Below are 15,403 nucleotides of genomic sequence, written 5' to 3' on the forward strand. Positions count from 1 at the left end.
GTTGATTTTTGACCAAAAACACAAACTAACAAAATTCTTAATAAATCTCTAACTTTTGCTCATTTACCCAGTCCGCACTGATAAAATGTCTTCAGTAGTATCTTATGTATCATTTGAAAGCATAAATTCACCGAAAAATTTTTCACCCCAAATCTGAAAAATCGACCCATGCCGGCATCACAATTTTTTGGGGATTTTTGACCAAAAACACAAACTCACAAAATTCGTAATAAATCTCTAACTTTTGCTTATATACCCAGTCCACACTGATAAAATGTCTTCAGTAGTATCTTGTGTATCATTTGAAAGCATAAATTCACCGAAAATTTGTTCACCCCAAATCTGAAAAATTTACCCATGCCGGCATCACAGATTTTTTAAATTTTTGAACAAAAACACAAACTCACAAAATTCTTAATAAATCTCTAACTTTTGCTTATATACCCAGTCCGCACTGATAAAATGTCTTCAGTAGTATCTTCTGTATCATTTGAAAGCATAAATTCACCGAAAATTTGTTCACCCCAAATCTGAAAAATCGACCCATGCCGAGATCACAATTTTTGGGGGATTTTTGACCAAAAACACAAACTCACAAAATTCGTAATAAATCTCTAACTTTTGCTTTTATACCCAGTCAGCACTGATAAAATGTCTTCAGTAGTATCTTATGTATCATTTGAAAGCATAAATTCACCGAAAATGTGTTCACCCCAAATCTGAAAAATTTACCCATGCCGGCATCACAGATTTTTAAAATCTTTGAACGAAAACACAAACTCACAAAATTCTTAATAAATCTCAAACTTTTGCCAATTTACCCAGTCCGCACTGATAAAATGTCTTCAGTAGTATCTTCTGTATCATTTGAAAGCATAAATTCACCGAAAATTTGTTCACCCCAAATCTGAAAAATCGACCCATGCCGGCATCACAATTTTTGGGGGATTTTTGACCAAAAACACAAACTCACAAAATTCGTAATAAATCTCTATCTTTTGCTTATATACCCAGTCCGCACTGATAAAATGTCTTCAGTAGTATCTTATGTATCATTTGAAAGCATAAATTCACCGAAAATTTGTTCACCCCAAATCTGAAAAATTTACCCATGCCGGCATCACAGATTTTTTAAATTTTTGACCAAAAACACAAACTCACAAAATTCTTAATAAATCTCAAACTTTTGCTAATTTACCCAGTCCGCACTGATAAAATGTCTGCAGTAGTATCTTCTGTATCATTTGAAAGCATAAATTCACCGAAAATTTGTTCACCCCAAATCTGAAAAATCGACCCATGCCGGCATCACAATTTTTTGTTGATTTTTGACCAAAAACACAAACTCACAAAATTCGTAATAAATCTCCAACTTTTGCTTATATACCCAGTCCGCACTGATAAAATGTCTTCAGTAGTATCTTGTGTATCATTTGAAAGCATAAATTCACCGAAAATGTCTTCACCCCAAATCTGAAAAATTTACCCATGCCGGCATCACAGATTTTTTAAATTTTTGACCAAAAACACAAACTCACAAAATTCTTAATAAATCTCAAACTTATGCTAATTTACCCAGTCCGCACTGATATAATGTCTGCAGTAGTATCTTCTGTATCATTTGAAAGCATAAATTCACCGAAAATTTGTTCACCCCAAATCTGAAAAATCGACCCATGCCGGCATCACAATTTTTGGGGGATTTTTGACCAAAAACACAAACTAACAAAAATCTTAATAAATCTCTAACTTTTGCTTATATACCCAGTCCGCACTGATAAAATGTCTTCAGTAGTATCTTCTGTATCATTTGAAAGCATAAATTCACCGAAAAATTTTTCACCCCAAATCTGAAAAATCGACCCATGCCGGCATCACAATTTTTTGGGGATTTTTGACCAAAAACACAAACTCACAAAATTCGTAATAAATCTCTAACTTTTGCTTATATACCCAGTCCGCACTAATAAAATGTCTTCAGTAGTATCTTATGTATCATTTGAAAGCATAAATTCACCGAAAATTTGTTCACCCCAAATCTGAAAAATTTACCCATGCCGGCATCACAGATTTTTTTAATTTTTGAACAAAAACACAAACTCACAAAATTCTTAATAAATCTCAAACTTTTGCTAATTTATCCAGTCCGCACTGATAAAATGTCTTCAGTAGTATCTTCTGTATCATTTGAAAGCATAAATTCACCGAAAATTTGTTCACCCCAAATCTGAAAAATTTACCCATGCCGGCATCACAGATTTTTTAAATTTTTGAACAAAAACACAAACTCACAAAATTCTTAATAAATCTCTAACTTTTGCTTATATACCCAGTCCGCACTGATAAAATGTCTTCAGTAGTATCTTCTGTATCATTTGAAAGCATAAATTCACCGAAAATTTGTTCACCCCAAATCTGAAAAATCGACCCATGCCGAGATCACAATTTTTGGGGGATTTTTGACCAAAAACACAAACTCACAAAATTCGTAATAAATCTCTAACTTTTGCTTATATACCCAGTCCGCACTGATAAAATGTCTTCAGTAGTATCTTATGTATCATTTGAAAGCATAAATTCACCTAAAATGTGTTCACCCCAAATCTGAAAAATTTACCCATGCCGGCATCACAGATTTTTAAAATTTTTGAACGAAAACACAAACTCACAAAATTCTTAATAAATCTCAAACTTTTGCCAATTTACCCAGTCCGCACTGATAAAATGTCTTCAGTAGTATCTTCTGTATCATTTGAAAGCATAAATTCACCGAAAATTTGTTCACCCCAAATCTGAAAAATCGACCCATGCCGGCATCACAATTTTTGGGGGATTTTTGACCAAAAACACAAACTCACAAAATTCGTAATAAATCTCTATCTTTTGCTTATATACCCAGTCCGCACTGATAAAATGTCTTCAGTAGTATCTTATGTATCATTTGAAAGCATAAATTCACCGAAAATTTGTTCACCCCAAATCTGAAAAATTTACCCATGCCGGCATCACAGATTTTTTAAATTTTTGACCAAAAACACAAACTCACAAAATTCTTAATAAATCTCAAACTTTTGCTAATTTACCCAGTCCGCACTGATAAAATGTCTTCAGTAGTATCTTCTGTATCATTTGAAAGCATAAATTCACCGAAAATTTGTTCACCCCAAATCTGAAAAATCGACCCATGCCGGCATCACAATTTTTTGTTGATTTTTGACCAAAAACACAAACTAACAAAATTCTTAATAAATCTCTAACTTTTGCTCATTTACCCAGTCCGCACTGATAAAATGTCTTCAGTAGTATCTTATGTATCATTTGAAAGCATAAATTCACCGAAAAATTTTTCACCCCAAATCTGAAAAATCGACCCATGCCGGCATCACAATTTTTTGGGGATTTTTGACCAAAAACACAAACTCACAAAATTCGTAATAAATCTCTAACTTTTGCTTATATACCCAGTCCGCACTGATAAAATGTCTTCAGTAGTATCTTATGTATCATTTGAAAGCATAAATTCACCGAAAATTTGTTCACCCCAAATCTGAAAAATTTACCCATGCCGGCATCACAGATTTTTTAAATTTTTGACCAAAAACACAAACTCACAAAATTCTTAATAAATCTCTAACTTTTGCTAATTTACCCAGTCCGCACTGATAAAATGTCTGCAGTAGTATCTTATGTATCATTTGAAAGCATAAATTCACCGAAAATTTGTTCACCCCAAATCTGAAAAATCGACCTATGCCGGCATCACAATTTTTTGGGGATTTTTGACCAAAAACACAAAGTCACTAAATTCTTAATAAATCTCAAACTTTTGCTATTTTACCCAGTCCGCACAGATAAAATGTCTGCGGTAGTATCTTCTGTATCATTTGAAAGCATAAATTCACCGAAAATTTGTTCACCCCAAATCTGAAAAATTGACCCATGCCGGCATCACAGATTTTTTAAATTTTTGACCAAAAACACAAATTCACAAAATTCTTAATAAATCTCAAACTTTTGCTAATTTACCCAGTCCGCACTGATAAAATGTCTGCAGTAGTATCTTCTGTATCATTTGAAAGCATAAATTCACCGAAAATTTGTTCACCCCAAATCTGAAAAATCGACCCATGCCGGCATCACAATTTTTTGGGGATTTTTGACCAAAAACACAAACTAACAAAATTCTTAATAAATCTCTAACTTTTGCTTATATACCCAGTCCGCACTGATAAAATGTCTTCAGTAGTATCTTCTGTATCATTTGAAAGCATAAATTCACCGAAAAATTTTTCACCCCAAATCTGAAAAATCGACCCATGCCGGCATCACAATTTTTTGGGGATTTTTGACCAAAAACACAAAGTCACTAAATTCTTAATAAATCTCAAACTTTTGCTATTTTACCCAGTCCGCACAGATAAAATGTCTGCAGTAGTATCTTCTGTATCATTTGAAAGCATAAATTCACCGAAAAATTGTTCACCCCAAATCTGAAAAATTGACCCATGCCGGCATCACAGATTTTTAAAATTTTTGACCAAAAACACAAACTCACAAAATTCTTAATAAATCTCAAACTTTTGCTAATTTACCCAGTCCGCAATGATAAAATGTCTGCAGTAGTATCTTCTGTATCATTTGAAAGCATAAATTCACCGAAAAATTTTTCACCCCAAATCTGAAAAATCGACCCATGCCGGCATCACAATTTTTGGCGGATTTTTGACCAAAAACACAAACTCACAAAATTCGTAATAAATCTCTAACTTTTGCTTATATACCCAGTCCGCACTGATAAAATGTCTTCAGTAGTATCTTATGTATCATTTGAAAGCATAAATTCACCGAAAATTTGTTCACCCCAAATCTGAAAAATTTACCCATGCCGGCATCACAGATTTTTAAAATTTTTGACCAAAAACACAAACTCACAAAATTCTTAATAAATCTCAAACTTTTGCTAATTTACCCAGTCCGCACTGATAAAATGTCTGCAGTAGTATCTTCTGTATCATTTGAAAGCATAAATTCACCGAAAATTTGTTCACCCCAAATCTGAAAAATCGACCCATGCCGGCATCACAATTTTTTGGGGATTTTTGACCAAAAACACAAAGTCACTAAATTCTTAATAAATCTCAAACTTTTGCTATTTTACCCAGTCCGCACAGATAAAATGTCTGCAGTAGTATCTTCTGTATCATTTGAAAGCATAAATTCACCGAAAAATTGTTCACCCCAAATCTGAAAAATTGACCCATGCCGGCATCACAGATTTTTTAAATTTTTGACCAAAAACACAAACTCACAAAATTCTTAATAAATCTCAAACTTTTGCTAATTTACCCAGTCCGCAATGATAAAATGTCTGCAGTAGTATCTTCTGTATCATTTGAAAGCATAAATTCACCGAAAAATTTTTCACCCCAAATCTGAAAAATCGACCCATGCCGGCATCACAATTTTTTGGGGATTTTTGACCAAAAACACAAACTCACAAAATTCGTAATAAATCTTTAACTTTTGCTTATATACCCAGTCCGCCCTGATTAAATGTCTTCAGTAGTATCTTATGTATCATTTGAAAGCATAAATTCACCGAAAATTTGTTCACCCCAAATCTGAAAAATCAAGCTATGCCGGCATCACAGATCTTTTTGGATTTTTGACCAAAAACACAAACTCACAAAATTCTACTTATAACTAGTATCGTTTAAAATGACACCACCTGTAGCTACACGCGTACCATGATTATCCATTCCAATTTATCTAGTTTGTAATTTCTTTAGTAATTATGTTCCTGTTAATATTCGTTTTTGTTATCAACTCTCAATATGTATTTAAGGCTGCATAGCAAACAAATTGTGTAAAACAGTTTAATTACAAACATTGTTTTGTGTTATTTTTTGCTGTATGCATTATACTTTTCACTGTACTTTTATTTCATCAATCAATATTGTTATTATAATAGATGTTAAATTTGCATCGGGGATAAAGAATATTAATTTTGGTTTTTACCCATACACCGATGTGTGTTAGTACTGTATACTCAGTACTTCCCGAGTCCTGTGAAAAAATATCACAGGCATGTTACTCGGTCGGGATTCGAACCCACGACCCTTGCAATTCTAGAGCAGTGTCTTACCAACTAGACAGTACTAACACACATCGGTGTATGGGTAAAAACCAAAATTAACATTGTTATTGTTATAAAGTAAAACCAATTAATTTATGTTATAAAGGGTCCAGGCTCTGTACAAGGCTTTTTCCTGGTGCCCTCCTCTTATCACCCTTTGTTCTTTTTTCTTGTATGTTTTATTATTATTTGTTGTAATATTTGGAAATAAAAAGCAAACAAACAAACAAACAAAATCATTGGAAATATTTTGACCCCCAAATCTGAAAATTTGACCATACCGGTATGGTCGACTTTTTTCATTTTGGACCAAAAATCAAAACTCACAAAATTCTCAATAAATCTAAAAATTTTGGTTGTTAACCCAGTCTCAACTGGAACCATAAAATCAGCGAAAAATTTGTGACGATAATTCCGAATTTTTTTCTTTACAAGCTTCTGCTCATCAAAACAGCCCTAAAATCTTGTTGTTACATTTACTACAACTTAATGTTATTTTTTCTTTACTCCATAGGTCTATGTTATTGTCAATATTTTTTATGGACGTATGGAAATAAATGAGTATTAGAAATAGTTGAATTGAACTCCATGACCATCTTACAAAATACTGTTCCATAGTAGGATTGTAGTATCAACATAATGCTGTTTTCTAAAGCTAACAAAACTAGCAATAAGACACTTCAGATGCTTAGGATACAAAACGGATCCGGGTCATTTTATGTGACCCGGATTCCGGTTCATTTCATAAGACCCGGAATCCGGGTCAAATTGTTAAGACCCGGATTCCGGGTCATATGAAATGACCCGGATTCCGGGTCATCTGAAATGACCCGGATTCCGGGTCATCTGAAATGACTAGGAATCCGGGTAATTTCAAATAAATCTAGAAAAATTAGAAAATTCTCAATAAATCAAAAAAATGTTGGTTGTTAACCCAGTCTCAACTGATCAAATGTCTTCAGTAGTCCGTTCTGTATCATTTGGAACAATAAAATCAGCGGAAATTTTTTGACCTCAATTTTGATTTTGTTTTTACAAGCTTCTGCTTATCAAAACTAGCAATAAGACACTTCAGATGCTTAAAGTCACCTGGAAATAGAATTTTTTTTCTTTCAAACATAAGAGTATATGCTTACGAACAATAAAACAATTTTTTTAGTAGTTGTTTGTCACGATTTATATGTTTAAAAAATATAAAGTACAAAACAAACGGTGACTAAAAGAAAGTGTGTTTATCTTTTAATATCTGCAGAGTGATGTGTCATCGCCAGCCCATGCCTTAATAGACCCGGAGCCATTCTATAATGCATGTCTGTACGATTGGTGCACCTGCCAAATGCAAGATAAATGCCTCTGTGATGTTCTCTCAGCTTATGCACACTGAGCAAGGGAAAAAGGAATCACGTTAGATTGGCAGAGAGAAAATTATTGTGGTGAGTAAAATCCCCTAGGCGTGACACTTGTGTCCTTAAGTGAGACACTTAACCATTGCTTCGTCCTTCGGATGGGATGTAAAGCCGTTGGTCCCATGTGTTGTGTAACGCATGTAACAGAACCCAGTGCACTTAGATTTATTTGAAATGACCCGGATTCTGGCTCGTTTCATATGACTCGGAATCCGGGTCATTTCAGATGACCCGGAATCCGGGTCAAAAGAATTTGACCCGGAATCCGGGTCATTTTATGTGACCCGGATTCTGGGTCATTTCAGATGACCCGGAATCCGGGTCAAAACAATTTGACCCGGATTCTGGGTCATTTAAGATGACCCAGATTCCGGGTCATTTAAGATGACCTGAGTCCGGGTCAAATTGTTTTGACCTGGATTCTGGGTCATCTGAAATGACCCGAATTCCGGGTCATTTCAAATAAATCTAAAAAACATAGAAAATTCTCAATAAATCAAAAAAATGTTGGTTGTTAACCCAGTCTCAACTGATCAAGTCCTCAGTAGTCCGTTCTGTATCATTTGGAACAATAAAATCAGCGGAAATTTTTTGACCTCAATTTTGATTTTTTTTTACAAGCTTCTGCTTATAAAACAGCCCTAAAATCTTTATATAATTGTAACAAGATTTTAGGGCTGTTTACTGCTTACTACAACTTCATGTTATTTTTTCTTTACTCCATAGGTCTATGTTATTGTCAGTATTTTTATGGACGTATGGAAATAAATGAGTATTAGAAATTAGTTGAATTGAACTCCATGTACAGCTTACAAAATACTGTACAACTTACAAGACCGACAAAATACAAACAATGAGATACACACATGCGAGTCAATGAACAATATCACACCGCAAGAAAAGGATATAGATATAATCTTAAAAATGGAAAAGATACAAAGATTCGAAGATAATGTCTTTTAAAAAAGAAATGCTTTGAGTTGAGTTGCTGACTGCAATTATTAAGAATTAAATAATGTCTTATTTTTCCTGCAGCCATTTCTTGTCCGAGAGGAGCCTACTATGCAGAATGCACCCCGCCATGTGAAGTTACTTGTCAATCAATCAATTCACTAGAGGCTCAAGAATGTGTACAATCACAATGTGTACCTGGATGTAAATGCCCTGCTGGAATGGTGCTACATGACTTTGAATGTATTAGTATAAGTGACTGCCCTGAACAATGAATGCAACAGTCATCCACTGGGTAAAAATGGGATACAGTGGGAGTTATCAATGATTTAGGCATTAATCAACTGGGTATAAATGGGATACAGTGGGAGTTATCAATGATTTAGGCATTCACCAACTGGGTATAAATGGGATACAGTGGGAGTTATCAATGATTTAGGCATTAATCAACTGGGTATAAATGGGATACAGTGGGAGTTATCAATGATTTAGGCATTCACACACTAGGTACAACTGGGAAACAGTGGAAGTTATCAATAGGTAACTACAGGGTGTGTTTGTGAAACTACCAGTTTGGTGATAGTATATAGCTCAAGTTCTATGGGGTACTCTGGGAGAACCACTGGGGATGTAGTGGGAATCTAGGTGACACTGGGTATAAAAATATGTAATGAATATACCATACATCTGGGTGACACTAGGAACCACTGGGGATGTAGTGGGTACATCTGGGTGACACTGGGTATAAATATATGTAATGAATATACCATACATCTGGTTGACATTGGGAATCACTGGGGATGTAGTGGGTACATCTAGGTGACACTGGGTATAAATATATGTAATGAATATACCATACATCTGGGTGACACTAGGAACCACTGGGGATGTAGTGGGTACATCTGGGTGACACTGGGTATAAATATATGTAATGAATATACCATACATCTGGTTGACATTGGGAACCACTGGGGATGTAGTGGGTACATCTAGGTGACACTGGGTATAAATATATGTAATGAATATACCATACATCTGGGTGACATTGGGAACCACTGGGGATGTAGTGGGTACATCTAGGTGACACTGGGTATAAATATATGTAATGAATATACCATACATCTGGGTGACACTAGGAACCACTGGGGATGTAGTGGGTACATCTAGGTGACACTGGGTATAAATATATGTAATGAATATACCATACATCTGGTTGACATTGGGAACCACTGGGGATGTAGTGGGTACATCTAGGTGACACTGGGTATAAATATATGTAATGAATATACCATACATCTGGGTGACACTAGGAACCACTGGGGATGTAGTGGGTACATCTAGGTGACACTGGGTATAAATATATGTAATGAATATACCATACATCTGGTTGACATTGGGAACCACTGGGGATGTAGTGGGTACATCTAGGTGACACTGGGTATAAATATATGTAATGAATATACCATACATCTGGGTGACACTAGGAACCACTGGGGATGTAGTGGGTACATCTAGGTGACACTGGGTATAAATATATGTTATGAATATACCATACATCTGGTTCACATTGGGAACCACTGGGGATGTAGTGGGAATCTAGGTGACACTGGGTATAGATATATGTAATGAATATACCATACATCTGGGTGACACTAGGAACCACTGGGGATGAAGTGGGTACATCTGGGTGACACTGGGTATAAATATATGTAATGAATATACCATACATGTGGTTCACATTGGGAACCACTGGGAATGTAGTGGGTACATATGAGTATAAATACATGAAGTGTATACCTGGTGTAAATACATGAAGTGTATACCTGGTGTATATTGGGACTTACTTATAACTGTTAAAGGATAAAGGTCTTTGAAGGATGTTTGTTGTAATATTTAGAATTAAATGGATTTATTCCTAGCTGTGGTTTAATGTGATTGGATCTTAAATCCTCATCATGGTGCACACATGAGCCTGTTTAACATGAAACTTTTTACTTTTTATATTGAACAATATCATGTAAAATGTATAGGTACTGCAGTGTATAATACTTGGAGGTTTAGCAGAGCGACCAATCTAAAGGAAAATGTAACCCATCCAAACACAATGCATTGATTTGAAGATGGATATTCTTACTTAATATACCTTTATCATGGTGCCGCCATCTTGAATTTCTCCCCTTGATATCATTGTTACCAAACCGAGGCTGGCAGTACAAAATAGTCTGGTTCCTATTTGCAAAATGATTATTAGCATTCATTATTGTTATTCGATACGAGGAACATGACCAAGATGGAGACAGCATGATAAAGGTCTGTTGATTCACTGCTCTGCTACCCTTGGGTTTCAGTGCGGCCATTACATGTATGTCAAAACAGCCTAACTCCAAAAATTAATAATAATAATAATAAACAAGCATTTCTATAGCGCCCCACGAAGAACGGAGCGCTTTACAAAGAAGAGGAACAAAGAAAACAGTGAATCACAGAAACAAATGAGTTTTCAATTTCCGCTTGAAAACAGACAAAGACGGCGCTTCACGAAAACTGTTCGGAAGTTCATTCCAAAGACGAGCCGCGGTAGATGTGAAAGTCATGTCACCAGCTTTCTTGTACGATCTTTGGACAACAAGCCGGGTCCGCTCAGTGGAGGAGCGCAGTCTTGGTTTGTGTTCAGCGGAACCAGTGTTCTAGAGTTGAGTCATGACAGAAAGTTAACTAGGGGCAAGGTTGTCGATAGCCTTGTAGACATTACACTTTTGAGAAAAGCAAGTACAAATTTAAGCCGTGTTGCCATAAAATGGGATAAAAGTGTAAAAAGGGGCCAAGATACGACATGTTTTTTTGAACAAGCATACATTAGTATAATTTTTGCGCGATCTACCGATCGTGCAGGAATGGGTTTGCGCGATCGACCGATCGTGCAGGAATGGTTTCGCGCGTTCGACCGATCGTGCAGGTAAAGTATTCCTTGGGGCGATTTCTCAAAGCAATAAAATTCATAGCAGGACAAATTTTCAGTATCACCATAGTGATTTATATAGTGACGTCACACTACGATTGATTTGCAGGTACAATCAATGTTACATCTTCGTGAATTCGGCCCCTGAACATCAGCCGATCGCGCCAAACCAATCCTGCACAATCGGCCGATCACTCATAACCATTCCTGCACAATCGGCCGATCGCGCAAAATCATTCCTGCACAATCGGCCGATCGCGCAAAACCATTCCTGCACAATCGGCCGATCACTCATAACCATTCCTGCACAATCGGCCGATCGCGCAAAATCATTCCTGCACAATCGGCCGATCGCGCCGAGCCATTCTCGCACGATCGGTTGATCGCGCATGTTCGTTTCCGAATGTTGCGCGATCGACCGATTGTTGCGCGATCGACCGATTGTTGCGCGATCGACCGATTGTTGCGCGATCGACCGATTGTTGCGCGATTGACCGATTGTTGCGCGATCGACCGATTGTTGCGCGATCGACCGATTGCTGCGCGATCGACCGACTGCTGCGCGACCAATAGATATTTCAATAGCGCAGCGCGATCGGTCGATAGCGCAGCGCGATCAAGCGATCGCGCAGATTGACCGATCGCGCCCAACATATATATATATAAATATATATATAATGTGAGATTACTCACATTTAAGTTATACCTGCACCTCTAAGTTATGATGTGCCTTTATAAACAGGCTATATTTTGAAATATTGTAAACAAGTAAACTGAAAACAATTAACCAAAACTATTTTTGGAGAGACTTTTACAAAAAATGTTGTGGTGCTTTTACATACTTGATATAAGGATCTCATTGTACATAGGCGATCTTTAATAGTTCTTCAAAGTAATCTTTAATGTTTGTGATGGAGATTTCTTTTTGACCATGTCTTTTAAAAAAAAAAAACAGATAAGGATTATTTGGGGATCCCCTAAATGGTTAGAAGTAATCCTTGCTTTATTCGTTTAATATTTATTTTCTTTAAAATCTAGAAAGACCTAAAAACATTTGTAATCATCGTACCTCCATTCTCAATGTAGAAGACAAATTAATAATGACAATTAATTAATCTGTCGACACTGAATACAAATAACAATCAAATTGATCAGCAAATTGATGATTGGCTTGAAATAATGGAAGATTAGACTACATTCCAACTGTCTTGACTTATTATTGTTTTAAAGACACTGGACACTATTGGTAAATTGTCAAAGACTAGTAGTCGCAGTTGGTGTATCTCAACATATGCATAAAATAACAAACCTGTGAAAATTTGAGCTGAATTGGCCGTCGAAGAACCTTGTCCGCACCATGGCCACAAGAAGTTGTGTGCTTTCAGATGCTTGATTTCGAGACCTCGAATTCCAAATCTGAAGTCTGAAAAAATTACTTCTTTTTTAGAAAACTACAAGTTCAGATGGAGCCGTTTTACACATTGTTTATACTATCAACCTCTCCCCATTACTCATTTACCAAGTAAGGATTTATGCTAATAATTATTTTTAGTAATTAGGCCCTACCAAGGATGTCCAGTGTCTTAAATTCACACAAACATTCTCCAAAACGCATCCTTGCGGAACATTCTTATCCTATAGGGTTGTATACCAAAACTTTCCTTTGGTTTTGTTTTTTCCTTTCGTTGGTCTCCACAGAAGTTATCTAAACTTAGCCCAATTGAAATATCAATTAAATCTCATATCAAAAGGCAAATTGTACAATGCTTTAAAGTTATGTGATTATTTGATCTGGCATATACATGTATCATATCATATCAGTCATCTAGAACTTGATGGTTTTTTTTAGTACATTTTAACTCGTTATTATTCATTTCAATTTTACTGTAAAATGCTGTATTAAAATTTTGGTATTCTTTACAACATTAAATGATCAACATTTTTAAATATTTTAAGTTTGAAGGAAATCCTAAAAATGCATGTGTGTTTAAGTTTGCTTATAATTTCATTAAGAGTTACGCATTTTTTTCAAGCATTTTTGGAACCCTTGTGTTCTTAATATTTATCTAAGCAAAGAAAGAGGAGTGGAGGTTACGTTTTGACCCAACTCACCAGGGCCCAGTTTCATAGAGCTGCTATAGCTTAGCATGAAATTCCTGCCTCAATTTAAGACAGGATTACCAACAAAATGTCCAAATGATTTTCAGGCTGGATGAGCAAACATCAGCTGAATACCAGTACCAAGCAATATGCAACAAATGGAATGTTTGTTTTGTTTTTATGAAGGAAGAAATTTCATGCTAAGCAAACGTTTGTGCTTAGCAGCTCTACTAAATTGGGTCCTGACGTCATCTTCTGAATAACCTTGGATGTGCCACAGGTGGACAATGTCACAGTGCTTATTCAGTGAAGTGGGCATTTTAGGCAACGCGGTGGTGTTTACAAGTAAACCAATTTTGACCACCAAATGGTGAGCGTGGCACAGTCGCTGCATGTGCAAGCAGGCAAGGGGCCATAGTAGGAAGGGGCCGGGGCTGTCCCCACCACCCCCCCCCCCTCCGGAAGGGGCCGGGCGCAAATCCCCACCCTCCCCCTTTTTGTTTTTACTTTTATATATTTTCATGCCTGCCCCCACCAACTTAGTTTGCAACTGGTTTTTAAACAAACTTGAATGCGAAGTAACCCTAGATCCTATTATTGTAGTTTTGCAAGTACAAATATGTTTGGTATCTCTTGTGATGGAGTGTTGGCTCTGAAAAGAGCCGATGTGGTCTTGACATTTCGAAAAGAGCACTCTACTTGTCTTCAGCCATTCTACTAAAGACGAACAGAGTAAACTGTTACAAACATCCGAGACCACATCGCCAACAGACATACATGGTTGTATTTAGTATTTATATAAAGTTATGAGCCCGCCAACCACACAACCAATCAGAGCATTGATTGACTTACTCTGAACCCCTATAAATAAGCCCACTCTTCTCTTACCTCTTCAGTCTCCTGACGATGGCTAGAGCAAGCTAGTCGAAACGTTGAGACCAATTCCGAACTGACTCCGCGGCAGTACAGTTAATTACGATCATATAAGCTAAAGTAGTAGTCCAGTCTATATTCTATACCATCTGCCCTGGTTGTTAAAAGCAGGACAGTTCTTTTCAGAACTGAGAAGTCTCCCGAACCTCCGATTATCTACTCCGCGGCAGTAAAATAAAGCAGACAGTTCTCTAAGAACAACTCTACCTGGCAAGTAGATACACACATCGTGTTACCGCAAACCAAATATACATATGTTGGGCGCGATCGGTCAATCTGCGCGATCAACCGATCGCGCTGCGCTATCAACCGATCGCGCTGCGCTATTGAAATATCTATTGGTCGCGCAGCAATCGGTCGATCGCGCAGCAATCGGTCAATCGCGCAACAATCGGTCGATCGCGCAACAATCGGTCGATCGCGCAACATTCGGAAACGAACATGCGCGATCAACCGATCGTGCGGGAATGGCTCGGCGCGATCGGCCGATTGTGCAGGAAAGATTTTGCGCGATCGGCCGATTGTGCAGGAATGGTTATGAGTGATCGGCCGATTGTGCAGGAATGATTTTGCGCGATCGGCTGATTGTGCAGGAATGATTTTGCGCGATCGGCTGATGTTCAGGGGCCGAATTCACAAAGATGTAACATTGATTGTAACTGCAAATCAATCGTAGTGTGACGTCACTATATAAATCACTATGGTGATACTGAAAATTTGTCCTGCTATGAATTTTATTGCTTTGCTTTGAGAAATCGCCCCAAGGAATAGTTTACCTGCACGATCGGTAGAACGCGCGAAACCATTCCTGCACGATCGGTCGATCGCGCAAACCCATTCCTGCACGATCGGTAGATCGCGCAAAACTTTTCCTGCACGATCGGTTGATCGCGCAAAACTTTTCCTGCGCTATCGGTC

General features: G+C 37.0%; 1 long non-coding RNA gene across 1 annotated transcript in view; it reads left to right on the forward strand.

Moving 5' to 3' along the window:
- Nucleotides 1-8,910, forward strand: part of LOC139951548 (uncharacterized) — a 56,829-nt gene extending 47,919 nt beyond the window's left edge. Inside the window, exons 2-3 of the long non-coding RNA XR_011787795.1 lie at nt 7,389-7,569; nt 8,578-8,910. This is a non-coding gene — a long non-coding RNA (uncharacterized lncRNA). The remainder of the gene's footprint in view (nt 1-7,388; nt 7,570-8,577) is intronic.
- Nucleotides 8,911-15,403: the final 6,493 nt, after the last annotated feature.

This window comes from Asterias amurensis, chromosome 19 (assembly GCF_032118995.1).
Source record: "Asterias amurensis chromosome 19, ASM3211899v1".
Classification (NCBI taxonomy): domain Eukaryota; kingdom Metazoa; phylum Echinodermata; class Asteroidea; order Forcipulatida; family Asteriidae; genus Asterias; species Asterias amurensis.